This window comes from Mesoplodon densirostris, chromosome 1 (genome assembly GCF_025265405.1).
Source record: "Mesoplodon densirostris isolate mMesDen1 chromosome 1, mMesDen1 primary haplotype, whole genome shotgun sequence".
In the NCBI taxonomy this organism is placed as follows: Eukaryota; Metazoa; Chordata; class Mammalia; order Artiodactyla; family Ziphiidae; genus Mesoplodon; species Mesoplodon densirostris.
In genome coordinates this window covers 128,046,765-128,060,129 of record NC_082661.1, presented here as the reverse complement: position 1 = coordinate 128,060,129, position 13,365 = coordinate 128,046,765, and positions in this window count along the sequence as shown.

The following is a 13,365-nucleotide window of genomic DNA, read 5'->3' as shown; positions in this document are numbered from 1 at the left end:
AGGAAAGAGAACAGAGTCTCACATTTAGAAAACACTCTTATGCCTGCACTAAGGGGATGGAGAGGTGGGGTGATGCATAAAACCAGAGTTTGATATAAGCACAGGGACCGTTCCAAAAACCAACTTTGGAATAGACAAGACCTACACCTTCCTCAGTGAAAGAGACTCAAAACCCCATATTTCCCGCAGAGGAATATATCTGACTAGTAAGAATCTTAAAACCTATGTATTGATATGACTCCATAAGGGAATCAAGTGTCTCTAGAATGGCATAAACATGGCAGCGAGAATCAGCTCAAACGCACTATAAAAAGGAATTTCAAAAGCAAAACCAAAAAACAGGGAAATTCTTTACAATTCCTTCAGGGTGTCTGAGGAAACCTGGAAAGACCCTATCTACAATGACAGCTGGATGTGGCATAAGGCTGGACACTTGGGAATGAGAGGATTAGTGAGATTGGGTGAGCAAATGCAGATCCTTTCAAGCAATAATGCATGGTCCCCATTCCATGGGTCCCAACTCTCCAGGTTTAAGGGAATATTACTACAGCTATAACATGTACAGGAAACCTAGAGAATGGACACACTGTGAATACGAAAGGTTTCTAAAACTCAACGAATAGTCCCTCTCCTGGTGCTCCAGTTTGACTTTCCAACTGCCTTACTATCAATCTCCCAACTTGGAGAGACAGGCCCTTTAACCTCCTGGTTTGCACAGGTTCCCAATTTGGCAGAGGATGGAAGGCACGAGGGAGAACCCATGAGAGAGTAGCTGTTAGGCATTTGGACGGGCACATGTCACTCTAATTTCCCGGCAGGAAGAAGAATTAACCAAAGTCTCAGCCACCCACCGGGAACCAGTATAGGATATGATCCAAAATGTTGGACTTGCGTTCAGCTCACAAAAAACGAGTTGAGAAATGGAGCTCAGGGGCACAGAAATTCACAAACTGGCAGAGTGATAAAGGACAACTATCGTCCAAAAATCTGTTGAGGGAAGTCAACGAGGTGGACTTGAAAGCAAGGCAAAATAGCAGGAAACAGATTTCAAGAGGTACCTTGGAATCGCCTGTAAAGCTCAGGAAGAGGGGCACAACTTGGACAATGATGCACTTGGCCAAAAAGGGCGTATGCGTTTTCTCCTGAATATATTCAGGAGAAAACGCATACGCCCTTTTTGGCCAAGCAAGCAAGCGGGCAATGCAAATGTGCACTACAAAGAAGTATCACTTCCCACCGGTCAAAAGGGACATCCACAAAATGTGTAATAACCAGAAAGGCAAGACAGGCCCTGGAGAACAGGGAGCCTTGTTATGCTGATGGGCGGGATATAAACTGCCAACTGCCTCACTGGAGGAGTGCATTGTGTTCCCTAAAACAAGTAAACAACAGAGCTACAGAGCCAAGGCCACTTCCAGTCTAGGGAATATACCTTGGGAAAACTGAAAATCAATAAGAAAGAGCCACCTCCAAATTTAGGGCTGCACTGACTACAAGAACCTCAACTTGGGTACACCTTAAATATCCCAGGAAATATAAAAATGGTTCAAAACATTGTGGTACTTACGTACGATGGAATATTCCTCAGCCATGAAATCAATGTCATAAGACCAGTAGCAGCAAAGTGAGTGGATTCAGGTACGATGATTCTAAGTGAAATAAGTCACACAGAAAAAGAAACTTATCATAAGATATCACTTATGAAGATCCTGTAAACATGGCTAAATGTGAACTGAGTTAGGAAAGAGAACAGAGTCTCACATTTAGAAAACACTCTTATGCCTGCATAAAGGGGATGGAGAGGTGGGGTGATGCATAAAACCAGAGTTTGATATAAGCACAGGGACCGTTCCAAAAACCAACTTTGGAATAGACAAGACCTACACCTTCCTCAGTGAAAGAGACTCAAATCCCCATATTTCACGCAGAGGAATATATCTGACTAGTAAGAATCTTAAATCCTATGTATTGATATGACTCCATAAGGGAATCAAGTGTCTCTAGAATGGCATAAACATGGCAGCGAGAATCAGCTCAAACCCACTATAAAAAGGAATTTCAAAAGCAAAACCAAAAAACAGGGAAATTCTTTACAATTCCTTCAGGGTGTCTGAGGAAACCTGGAAAGACCCTATCTACAATGACAGCTGGATGTGGCATAAGGCTGGACACTTGGGACTGAGAGGATTAGTGAGATTGGGTGAGCAAATGCAGACCCTTTAAAGCAATAATGCATGGCCCCCATTCCATGGGTCCCAACTCTCCAGGTTCAAGGGAATATTACTACAGCTATAACATGTACAGGAAACCTAGAGAATGGACACACTGTGAATACAAAAGGTTTCTAAAACTCAACGAATAGTCCCTCTCCTGATGCTCCAGTTTGACTTTCCAACTGCCTTACTATCAATCTCCCAACTTGCAGAGACAGGCCCTTTAACCTCCTGGTTTGCACAGGTTCCCAATTTGGCAGAGGATGGAAGGCACGAGGGAGAAGCCATGAGAGAGTAGCTGTTAGGCATTTGGACGGGCACATGTCACTCTAATTTCCCGGCAGGAAGAAGAATTAACCAAAGTCTCAGCCACCCACCGGGAAACAGTATAGGACATGATCCACAATTTTGGACTTGCGTTCAGCTCACAAAAAACGAGTTTAGGAATGGGGCTCAGGGGCACAGCAATTCACAAACTGGAAGAGTGATAAAGGACAACTATCGTCCAAAAATCTGTTGAGGGAAGTCAACGAGGTGGACTTGAAAGCGAGGCAAAATAGCAGGAAACAGATTTCAAGAGGTACCTTGGAATCGCCTGTAAAGCACAGGAATAGGGACACAACATGGACAATGGTGCACTTGGCCAAAAAGGGCGTATGCGTTTTCTCCTGAATATATTCAGGAGAAAACGCATACGCCCTTTTTGGCCGAGCAAGCAAGCGGGCAATGCAAATCTGCACTACAAAGAAGTATCACTTCCCACCCGTCAAAAGGGACATCCACAAAATGTGTAATAACCAGAAAGGCAAGACAGGCCCTGGAGAACAGGGAGCCTTGTTATGCTGATGGGCGGGATATAAACTGCCAACTGCCTCACTGGAGGAGTGCACTGTGTTCCCTAAAACAAGTAAACAACAGAGCTACAGAGCCAAGGCCACTTCCAGTCTAGGGAATATACCTTGGGAAAACTGAAAATCAATAAGAAAGAGCCACCTCCAAATTTAGGGCTGCACTGACTACAAGAACCTCAACTTGGGTACACCTTAAATATCCCAGGAAATATAAAAATGGTTCAAAACATTGCGGTACTTACGTACGATGGAATATTCCTCAGCCATGAAATCAATGTCATAAGACCAGTAGCAGCAAAGTGAGTGGATTCAGGTACGATGATTCTAAGTGAAATAAGTCACACAGAAAAAGAAACTTATCATAAGATATCACTTATGAAGATCCTGTAAACATGGCTACACGTGAACTGAGTTAGGAAAGAGAACAGACTCTCACATTTAGAAAACACTCTCATGCCTGCATAAAGGGGATGGAGAGGTGGGGTGATGCATAAAACCAGAGTTTGATATAAGCACAGGGACCGTTCCAAAAACCAACTTTGGAATAGACAAGACCTACACCTTCCTCAGTGAAAGAGACTCAAAACCCCATATTTCCCGCAGAGGAATATATCTGACTAGTAAGAATCTTAAAACCTATGTATTGATATGACTCCATAAGGGAATCAAGTGTCTCTAGAATGGCATAAACATGGCAGCGAGAATCAGCTCAAACGCACTATAAAAAGGAATTTCAAAAGCAAAACCAAAAAACAGGGAAATTCTTTACAATTCCTTCAGGGTGTCTGAGGAAACCTGGAAAGACCCTATCTACAATGACAGCTGGATGTGGCATAAGGCTGGACACTTGGGAATGAGAGGATTAGTGAGATTGGGTGAGCAAATGCATATTCTTTCAAGCAATAATGCATGGCCCCCATTCCATGGGTCCCAACTCTCCAGGTTTAAGGGAATATTACTACAGCTATAACATGTACAGGAAACCTAGAGAATGGACACACTGTGAATACGAAAGGTTTCTAAAACTCAACGAATAGTCCCTCTCCTGGTGCTCCAGTTTGACTTTCCAACTGCCTTACTATCAATCTCCCAACTTGGAGAGACAGGCCCTTTAACCTCCTGGTTTGCACAGGTTCCCAATTTGGCAGAGGATGGAAGGCACGAGGGAGAACCCATGAGAGAGTAGCTTTTAGGCATTTGGACGGGCACATGTCACTCTAATTTCCCGGCAGGAAGAAGAATTAACCAAAGTCTCAGCCAACCACCGGGAACCAGTATAGGATATGATCCAAAATTTTGGACTTGCGTTCAGCTCACAAAAAACGAGTTGAGAAATGGAGCTCAGGGGCACAGCAATTCACAAACTGGCAGAGTGATAAAGGACAACTATCGTCCAAAAATCTGTTGAGGGAAGTCAACGAGGTGGACTTGAAAGCAAGGCAAAATAGCAGGAAACAGATTTCAAGAGGTACCTTGGAATCGCCTGTAAAGCTCAGGAAGAGGGGCACAACTTGGACAATGATGCAATTGGCCAAAAAGGGCATATGCGTTTTCTCCTGAATATATTCAGGAGAAAACGCATACGCCCTTTTGGCCAAGCAAGCAAGCGGGCAATGCAAATCTGCACTACAAAGAAGTATCATTTCCAATCGGTCAAAAGGGACATCCACAAAATGTGTAAAATACAGAAAGGCAAGACAGGCCCTGGAGAACAGGGAGCCTTGTTATGCTGATGGGCGGGATGTCAATTGCCAAGTGACTCACTGGAGGAGTGCATTGTGTTCCCTAAAACAAGTAAACAACAGAGCTACAGAGCCAAGGCCACTTCCAGTCTAGGGAATATACCATGGGAAAACTGAAAATCAATAAGAAAGAGCCACCTCCAAATTTAGGGCTGCACTGACTACAAGAACCTAAACTTGGGTACACCTTAAATATCCCAGGAAATATAAAAATGGTTCAAAACATTGTGGTACTTACGTACGATGGAATATTCCTCAGCCATGAAATCAATGTCATAAGACCAGTAGCAGCAGAGTGAGTGGATTCAGGTACGATGATTCTAAGTGAAATAAGTCACACAGAAAAAGAAACTTATCATAAGATATCACTTATGAAGATCCTGTAAACATGGCTACACGTGAACTGAGTTAGGAAAGAGAACAGAGTCTCACATTTAGAAAACACACTTATGCCTGCATAAAGGGGAATGAGAGGTGGGGTGATGCATAAAACCAGAGTTTGATATAAGCACAGGGACCGTTCCAAAAACCAACTTTGGAATTGACAAGACCTACACCTTCCTCAGTGAAAGAGACTCAAAACCCCATATTTCCCGCAGAGGAATATATCTGACTAGTAAGAATCTTAAAACCTATGTATTGTTATGTCTCCATAAGGGAATCAAGTGTGTCTAGAGTGGCATAAACATGGCAGCGAGAATCAGCTCAAACCCACTATAAAAAGGAATTTCAAAAGCAAAACGAAAAAACAGGGAAATTCTTTACAATTCCTTCAGGGTGTCTGAGGAAACCTGGAAAGACCCTATCTACAATGACAGCTCTATGTGGCAAAAGGCTGGACACTTGGGACTGAGAGGATTGGTGAGATTGGGTGAGCAAATGCAGACCCTTTAAAGCAATAATGCATGGCCCCCATTCCATGGGTCCCAACTCTCCAGGTTCAAGGGAATATTACTACCGCTATAACATGCACAGGAAACCTAGAGAATGGACACACTGTGAATACGAAAGGTTTCTAAAACTCAACGAATAGTCCCTCTCCTGATGCTCCAGTTTGACTTTCCAACTGCCTTACTATCAATCTCCCAACTTGCAGAGACAGGCCCTTTAACCTCCTGGTTTGCACAGGTTCCCAATTTGGCAGAGGATGGAAGGCACGAGGGAGAAGCCATGAGAGAGTAGCTGTTAGGCATTTGGACGGGCACATGTCACTCTAATTTCCCGGCAGGATGAAGAATTAAACAAAGTCTCAGCCACCCACCTGGAAACAGTATAGGACATGATCCAAAATTTTGGACTTGCGTTCAGCTCACAAAAAACGAGTTGAGATATGGAGCTCAGGGGCACAGCAATTCACATAGTGGCAGAGTGATAAAGGACAACTATCGTCCAAAAATCTGTTGAGGGAAGTCAACGAGGTGGACTTGAAAGCGAGGCAAAATAGCAGGAAACAGATTTCAAGAGGTACCTTGGAATCGCCTGTAAAGCACAGGAAGAGGGGCACAACTTGGACAATGATGCACTTGGCCAAAAAGGGCGTATGCGTTTTCTCCTGAATATATTCAGGAGAAAACGCATACGCCCTTTTTGGCCAAGCAAGCAAGCGGGCAAAGCAAATCTGCACTACAAAGAAGTATCATTTCCCACCGGTCAAAAGGGACATCCACAAAATGTGTAAAAACCAGAAAGGCAAGACAGGCCCTGGAGAACAGGGAGCCTTGTTATGCTGATGGGCGGGATGTCAATTGCCAACTGCCTCACTGGAGGAGTGCATTGTGTTCCCTAAAACAAGTAAACAACAGAGCTACAGAGCCAAGGCCACTTCCAGTCTAGGGAATATACCATGGGAAAACTAAAATCAATAAGAAAGAGCCACCTCCAAATTTAGGGCTGCACTGACTACAATAACCTAAACTTGGGTACACCTTAAATATCCCAGGAAATATAAAAATGGTTCAAAACATTGTGGTACTTACGTACGATGGAATATTCCTCAGCCATGAAATCAATGTCATAAGACCAGTAGCAGCAAAGTGAGTGGATTCAGGTACGATGATTCTAAGTGAAATAAGTCACACAGAAAAAGAAACTTATCATAAGATATCACTTATGAAGATCCTGTAAACATGGCTACACCTGAACTGAGTTAGGAAAGAGAACAGAGTCTCACATTTAGAAAACACTCTTATGCCTGCATAAAGGGGAAGGAGAGGTGGGGTGATGCATAAAACCAGAGTTTGTTATAAGCACAGGGACCGTTTCAAAAACCAAATTTGGAATAGACAAGACCTACACCTTCCTCAGTGAAAGAGACTCAAAACCCCATATTTCCCACAGAGGAATATATCTGACTAGTAAGAATCTTAAAACCTATGTATTGATATGTCTCCATAAGGGAATCAAGTGTATCTAGAGTGGCATAAACATGGCAGCGAGAATCAGCTCAAACCCACTATAAAAAGGAATTTCAAAAGCAAAACCAAAAAACAGGGAAATTCTTTACAATTCCTTCAGGGTGTCTGAGGAAACCTGGAAAGACCCTATCTACAATGACAGCTGTATGTGGCAAAAGGCTGGACACTTGGGACTGAGAGGATTGGTGAGATTGGGTGAGCAAATGCAGACCCTTTAAAGCAATAATGCATGGCCCCCATTCCATGGGTCCCAACTCTCCAGGTTGAAGGGAATATTACTACCGCTATAACATGTACAGGAAACCTAGAGAATGGACACACTGTGAATACGAAAGGTTTCTAAAACTCAACGAATAGTCCCTCTCCTGGTGCTCCAGTTTGACTTTCCAACTGCCTTACAATCAATCTCCCAACTTGGAGAGACAGGCCCTTTAACCTCCTGGTGTGCACAGGTTCCCAATTTGGCAGAGGATGGAAGGGACGAGGGAGAACCCATGAGAGAGTAGCTGTTAGGCATTTGGACGGGCACATGTCACTCTAATTTCCCGGCAGGAAGAAGAATTAACCAAAGTCTCAGCCACCCACCGGGAACCAGTATAGGACATGATCCAAAATTTTGGACTTGCGTTCAGCTCACAAAAAACGAGTTGAGGAATGGAGCTCAGGGGCACAGCAATTCACAAACTGGAAGAGTGATAAAGGACAACTATCGTCCAAAAATCTGTTGAGGGAAGTCAACGAGGTGGACTTGAAAGCGAGGCAAAATAGCAGGAAACAGATTTCAAGAGGTACCTTGGAATCGCCTGTAAAGCACAGGAATAGGGGCACAACATGGACAATGGTGCACTTGGCCAAAAAGGGCGTATGCGTTTTCTCCTGAATATATTCAGGAGAAAACGCATACGCCCTTTTTGGCCAAGCAAGCAAGCGGGCAATGCAAATCTGCACTACAAAGAAGTATCACTTCCCACCGGTCAAAAGGGACATCCACAAAATGTGTAATAACCAGAAAGGCAAGACAGTCCCTGGAGAACAGGGAGCCTTGTTATGCTGATGGGCGGGATATAAACTGCCAACTGCCTCACTGGAGGAGTGCATTGTGTTCCCTAAAACAAGTAAACAACAGAGCTACAGAGCCAAGGCCACTTCCAGTCTAGGGAATATACCTTGGGAAAACTGAAAATCAATAAGAAAGAGCCACCTCCAAATTTAGGGCTGCACTGACTACAAGAACCTCAACTTGGGTACACCTTAAATATCCCAGGAAATATAAAAATGGTTCAAAACATTGTGGTACTTACGTACGATGGAATATTCCTCAGCCATGAAATCAATGTCATAAGACCAGTAGCAGCAAAGTGAGTGGATTCAGGTACGATGATTCTAAGTGAAATAAGTCACACAGAAAAAGAAACTTATCATAAGATATCACTTATGAAGATCCTGTAAACATGGCTACACGTGAACTGAGTTAGGAAAGAGAACAGAGTCTCACATTTAGAAAACAATCTTATGCCTGCATAAAGGGGATGGAGAGGTGGGGTGATGCATAAAACCAGAGTTTGATATAAGCACAGGGACCGTTCCAAAAACCAACTTTGGAATAGACAAGACCTACACCTTCCTCAGTGAAAGAGACTCAAAACCCCATATTTCCCGCAGAGGAATATATCTGACTAGTAAGAATCTTAAAACCTATGTATTGATATGACTCCATAAGGGAATCAAGTGTCTCTAGAATGGCATAAACATGGCAGCGAGAATCAGCTCAAACCCACTATAAAAAGGAATTTCAAAAGCAAAACCAAAAAACAGGGAAATTCTTTACAATTCCTTCAGGGTGTCTGAGGAAACCTGGAAAGACCCTATCTACAATGACAGCTGGATGTGGCATAAGGCTGGACACTTGGGAATGAGAGGATTAGTGAGATTGGGTGAGCAAATGCAGATCCTTTCAAGCAATAATGCATGGTCCCCATTCCATGGGTCCCAACTCTCCAGGTTTAAGGGAATATTACTACAGCTATAACATGTACAGGAAACCTAGAGAATGGACACACTGTGAATACGAAAGGTTTCTAAAACTCAACGAATAGTCCCTCTCCTGGTGCTCCAGTTTGACTTTCCAACTGCCTTACTATCAATCTCCCAACTTGGAGAGACAGGCCCTTTAACCTCCTGGTTTGCACAGGTTCCCAATTTGGCAGAGGATGGAAGGCACGAGGGAGAACCCATGAGAGAGTAGCTGTTAGGCATTTGGACGGGCACATGTCACTCTAATTTCCCGGCAGGAAGAAGAATTAACCAAAGTCTCAGCCACCCACCGGGAACCAGTATAGGATATGATCCAAAATTTTGGACTTGCGTTCAGCTCACAAAAAACGAGTTGAGAAATGGAGCTCAGGGGAACAGCAATTCACAAACTGGCAGAGTGATAAAGGACAACTATCGTCCAAAAATCTGTTGAGGGAAGTCAACGAGGTGGACTTGAAAGCGAGGCAAAATAGCAGGAAACAGATTTCAAGAGGTACCTTGGAATCGCCTGTAAAGCACAGGAAGAGGGGCACAACATGGACAATGGTGCACTTGGCAAAATAGGGCGTATGCGTTTTCTCCTGAATATATTCAGGAGAAAACGCATACGCCCTTTTTGGCCAAGCAAGCAAGCGGGCAATGCAAATCTGCACTACAAAGAAGTATCATTTCCCACCGGTCAAAAGGGACATCCACAAAATGTGTAAAAACCAGAAAGGCAAGACAGGCCCTGGAGAACAGGGAGCCTTGTTATGCTGATGGGCGGGATGTCAATTGCCAAGTGACTCACTGGAGGAGTGCATTGTGTTCCCTAAAACAAGTAAACAACAGAGCTACAGAGCCAAGGCCACTTCCAGTCTAGGGAATATACCATGGGAAAACTGAAAATCAATAAGAAAGAGCCACCTCCAAATTTAGGGCTGCACTGACTACAAGAACCTAAACTTGGGTACACCTTAAATATCCCAGGAAATATAAAAATGGTTCAAAACATTGTGGTACTTACGTACGATGGAATATTCCTCAGCCATGAAATCAATGTCATAAGACCAGTAGCAGCAAAGTGAGTGGATTCAGGTACGATGATTCTAAGTGAAATAAGTCACACAGAAAAAGAAACTTATCATAAGATATCACTTATGAAGATCCTGTAAACATGGCTACACGTGAACTGAGTTAGGAAAGAGAACAGAGTCTCACATTTAGAAAACACTCTTATGCCTGCATAAAGGGGAATGAGAGGTGGGGTGATGCATAAAACCAGAGTTTGATATAAGCACAGGGACCGTTCCAAAAACCAACTTTGGAATTGACAAGACCTACACCTTCCTCAGTGAAAGAGACTCAAAACCCCATATTTCCCGCAGAGGAATATATCTGACTAGTAAGAATCTTAAAACCTATGTATTGTTATGTCTCCATAAGGGAATCAAGTGTGTCAAGAGTGGCATAAACATGGCAGCGAGAATCAGCTCAAACCCACTATAAAAAGGAATTTCAAAAGCAAAACGAAAAAACAGGGAAATTCTTTACAATTCCTTCAGGGTGTCTGAGGAAACCTGGAAAGACCCTATCTACAATGACAGCTCTATGTGGCAAAAGGCTGGACACTTGGGACTGAGAGGATTGGTGAGATTGGGTGAGCAAATGCAGACCCTTTAAAGCAATAATGCATGGCCCCCATTCCATGGGTCCCAACTCTCCAGGTTCAAGGGAATATTACTACAGCTATAACATGCACAGGAAACCTAGAGAATGGACACACTGTGAATACGAAAGGTTTCTAAAACTCAACGAATAGTCCCTCTCCTGATGCTCCAGTTTGACTTTCCAACTGCCTTACTATCAATCTCCCAACTTGCAGAGACAGGCCCTTTAACCTCCTGGTTTGCACAGGTTCCCAATTTGGCAGAGGATGGAAGGCACGAGGGAGAAGCCATGAGAGAGTAGCTGTTAGGCATTTGGACGGGCACATGTCATTCTAATTTCCCGGCAGGATGAAGAATTAACCAAAGTCTCAGCCACCCACCTGGAAACAGTATAGGACATGATCCAAAATTTTGGACTTGCGTTCAGCTTACAAAAAACGAGTTGAGATATGGAGCTCAGGGGCACAGCAATTCACATAGTGGCAGAGTGATAAAGGACAACTATCGTCCAAAAATCTGTTGAGGGAAGTCAACGAGGTGGACTTGAAAGCGAGGCAAAATAGCAGGAAACAGATTTCAAGAGGTACCTTGGAATCGCCTGTAAAGCACAGGAAGAGGGGCACAACTTGGACAATGATGCACTTGGCCAAAAAGGGCGTATGCGTTTTCTCCTGAATATATTCAGGAGAAAACGCATACGCCCTTTTTGGCCAAGCAAGCAAGCGGGCAAAGCAAATCGGCACTACAAAGAAGTATCATTTCCCAACGGTCAAAAGGGACATCCACAAAATGTGTAAAAACCAGAAAGGCAAGACAGGCCCTGGAGAACAGGGAGCCTTGTTATGCTGATGGGCGGGATGTCAATTGCCAACTGCCTCACTGGAGGAGTGCATTGTGTTCCCTAAAACAAGTAAACAACAGAGCTACAGAGCCAAGGCCACTTCCAGTCTAGGGAATATACCATGGGAAAACTAAAATCAATAAGAAAGAGCCACCTCCAAATTTAGGGCTGCACTGACTACAAGAACCTAAACTTGGGTACACCTTAAATATCCCAGGAAATATAAAAATGGTTCAAAACATTGTGGTACTTACGTACGATGGAATATTCCTCAGCCATGAAATCAATGTCATAAGACCAGTAGCAGCAAAGTGAGTGGATTCAGGTACGATGATTCTAAGTGAAATAAGTCACACAGAAAAAGAAACTTATCATAAGATATCACTTATGAAGATCCTGTAAACATGGCTACACCTGAACTGAGTTAGGAAAGAGAACAGAGTCTCACATTTAGAAAACACTCTTATGCCTGCATAAAGGGGAAGGAGAGGTGGGGTGATGCATAAAACCAGAGTTTGATATAAGCACAGGGACCGTTTCAAAAACCAAATTTGGAATAGACAAGACCTACACCTTCCTCAGTGAAAGAGACTCAAAACCCCATATTTCCCACAGAGGAATATATCTGACTAGTAAGAATCTTAAAACCTATGTATTGATATGTCTCCATAAGGGAATCAAGTGTATCTAGAGTGGCATAAACATGGCAGCGAGAATCAGCTCAAACCCACTATAAAAAGGAATTTCAAAAGCAAAACCAAAAAAAAGGGAAATTCTTTACAATTCCTTCAGGGTGTCTGAGGAAACCTGGAAAGACCCTATCTACAATGACAGCTGTATGTGGCAAAAGGCTGGACACTTGGGACTGAGAGGATTGGTGAGATTGGGTGAGCAAATGCAGACCCTTTAAAGCAATAATGCATGGCCCCCATTCCATGGGTCCCAACTCTCCAGGTTGAAGGGAATATTACTACCGCTATAACATGTACAGGAAACCTAGAGAATGGACACACTGTGAATACGAAAGGTTTCTAAAACTCAACGAATAGTCCCTCTCCTGGTGCTCCAGTTTGACTTTCCAACTGCCTTACAATCAATCTCCCAACTTGGAGAGACAGGCCCTTTAACCTCCTGGTGTGCACAGGTTCCCAATTTGGCAGAGGATGGAAGGGACGAGGGAGAACCCATGAGAGAGTAGCTGTTAGGCATTTGGACGGGCACATGTCACTCTAATTTCCCGGCAGGAAGAAGAATTAACCAAAGTCTCAGCCACCCACCGGGAACCAGTATAGGACATGATCCAAAATTTTGGACTTGCGTTCAGCTCACAAAAAACGAGTTGAGGAATGGAGCTCAGGGGCACAGCAATTCACAAACTGGAAGAGTGATAAAGGACAACTATCGTCCAAAAATCTGTTGAGGGAAGTCAACGAGGTGGACTTGAAAGCGAGGCAAAATAGCAGGAAACAGATTTCAAGAGGTACCTTGTAATCGCCTGTAAAGCACAGGAATAGGGGCACAACATGGACAATGGTGCACTTGGCCAAAAAGGGCGTATGCGTTTTCTCCTGAATATATTCAGGAGAAAACGCATACGCCCTTTTTGGCCAAGCAAGCAAGC